Source organism: Myotis brandtii, unplaced genomic scaffold (genome assembly GCF_000412655.1).
Source record: "Myotis brandtii unplaced genomic scaffold, ASM41265v1 scaffold1135, whole genome shotgun sequence".
NCBI lineage: Eukaryota > Metazoa > Chordata > Mammalia > Chiroptera > Vespertilionidae > Myotis > Myotis brandtii.
In genome coordinates, this window is record NW_005353910.1 from 428,303 (window position 1) to 430,879 (window position 2,577).

Below are 2,577 nucleotides of genomic sequence, written 5' to 3' on the forward strand. Positions count from 1 at the left end.
GCCACCCAAGCTCCCAGTGGAGGCTGGCTGGAAGCAGGTATCTGGGATTTATTTATCTTCTATAATTGAAATTTTGTTGCCTTGAGCGGAGGCCACAGCCAGCCAGGGCAGGCGGGAAGCTTGGCTTCCTCCATCGCCGGGGCAACCAAGCCTCCTGCTTGCTCCAGCTCCATGGCTGCTGGCCACCATCTTGGTTGGGTTAATTTGCATATAGTCGCTCTGATTGGCTGGTGGGCGTAGCTTGGGATCATAGTGAAGTTATGGTTAATTTGCATGTTTCTCTTTTATTAGATACTTTTTTCTATTATAAGCATTTAGTGATATGATTTTCTATGCTTTATTAAATTAAATTGCACTGCTTTAGCTATCCCACAAATTTTAATATGTGGCATTTTCATTTTTGTTCAGTATGATGTATTTTTTTTAAATCTCCCTTGAGATTCACTCTGACCCATGGATAATTTAGAAGTGTTCTGTTTAGTTTCCAATTTTTTGGAGATTTTCCTGATATCTATTATTAATTTCTAGTTTGATTCTATTGTGGTTAGAGGACACACTCTGAATGATTTTACTTCTGTTAAATTTGTTGAGGTTTTTATTTCCCTGCGTATTTCCCTTAGTATATGTTCCATGAGCATGGACAAGAATGTGTATTTTTTGTTGGTGGTGAAATGTTCTAGAAATGTTGATTATATCTTGTTGATTTATTGCATTGTTGAGTTTTTCTATATACTGACTGATTTCCTATCTAGTCGTTCTATCAATCCCCAAGAGACAGGTGTTAAAAGTCTTCAGCTATAATTGTAAATTACTCTCTTGTTTTGTATCTCTGTTGTTTCACATATATATTTAAGATTACTGTGTCTTCTTTTGGAGTGACCATTTTATCATATAATAATGCCCTTCTCTGTTTCTGTCTAGTAATTTTCTTTGCTTTGAAATATATGTTACCTGGTGCTGATATAGGCACTTCTGCCTATTTTTTATTAAAGTTTGCATGATATACCTTTTTCTAATTAATTTCAAACTGCATATTCCATTACATTTGAAGTGAGTCTATAATAAAAAGTAGGCAGTTATATATTTTAAAATATATTTTTATTGATTTCAGAGAGGGAGGGACAGGGAGAGGAAGAGAGAGATAGAAATATCAATGATAAGAGAGAATCATTGATAGGCTGCCTATATCTTGCCAATTTGGATACCTTTATTTATTTTTTATGCTCTCTAGCTAAAATTTCCAGCACAGTGTTGAATAACAGCAGTAAAAGTGAGCATCCTTGGCTTGTTCCTATCTTAGGGGAAAAGCTTTCTGTCCTTCACCATTGAGTAAAATGTTAGCTGTGGGTTTTTCATATGTGCCTTGTAGCCTGTCATGGGAGTTTTCTTATATTTGTAGATTTCTGAGTGTTTTTTATTATAAAAGGGTGTTAGACTTTGTTAAGTTCAAATCTTTGTCAATTGAGATAATCAATCATGTGTGAGTTTCCTTTAGTATATTAATATGGTATACACATTGATTGATTTTCTTAAGTTGAACTACCCTTGCATTCCTAGGACAAGTTCCATTTAGTCATCCTTGTAACATGCTGTTAGATTTTGTTTGCTAGTATTTTGTTGAGGATTTTGACATCTATACTCATAAGGATATTGGTTTGTAATTTCATTTTCTTGTGATATCTTTATCTAGTTTTAGTGTCAGAGTAATGCTGGCTTTATAGAATGAGTTAGAAATTAATACCTCCTCTTCTGCTTTTTGGAAGAGTTGGGAAAGATTAATCTTAATTGAGAGTTCATTGCTTACTGGTTCAATCCCTTTACTTGTTGTAGATCTGTTGAGATGATCTATTTCTTCTTGAATTGGTTTAAGTAATTTGTGTATTTCTAGGAATTTGTCATTTTCATCTATTTTTTTTTTTTTGGTGTAGTTCATAGCATTCTCTACAGTTACTATTTTTTTTTCTGTAAGATTGGTAGTACTGCCCACACTTATTTCTAATTTTAGTTATTTGCTTATTCTCTATATATTTTTTGTCAGTCTAGCTAAATGTTGTCAGTTTTGTTGATCTTCTCAAAGTACCAATTTTGTTTTGTTGATTCTATTTTCTTTCTAGTCTCTATATAATTTATCTTCACACTAATCTTTACTTCCTTTTTATCATTTGCAGTGTAGTAGCTGTGTTTTATTTTTTAACTTCACAAGATGTAAAGTTAGGTTATTGATATGAAATCTCTATTTTTAATATGGGCATTTATAGCTATTAATTTCCCTCTGAGTACTGCTGTTGCTACATCTCATAAGTTTATGAAAGAATAAATAAACAAAGTGCTGTAAAGCAGAATTTCTCAAACTTTTAATATATGAATCATCTGGGAATCTTTTTAAATTGTAGATTTTGATCAAAAGATTTGGGGTGGCTCTGGAAATTTTCCATTTTTAACAAGCTCCTTGGTTATTTTTATGCTGCTGGTCTCAGAACACACTGAATAGCAAGGAAAAGTCCCTGCAATACCTTGGAAGAAGTAAAAGTACTAACTTTTATTAGAATTTGATATGTCAAGTATTCTTGCTGTCAT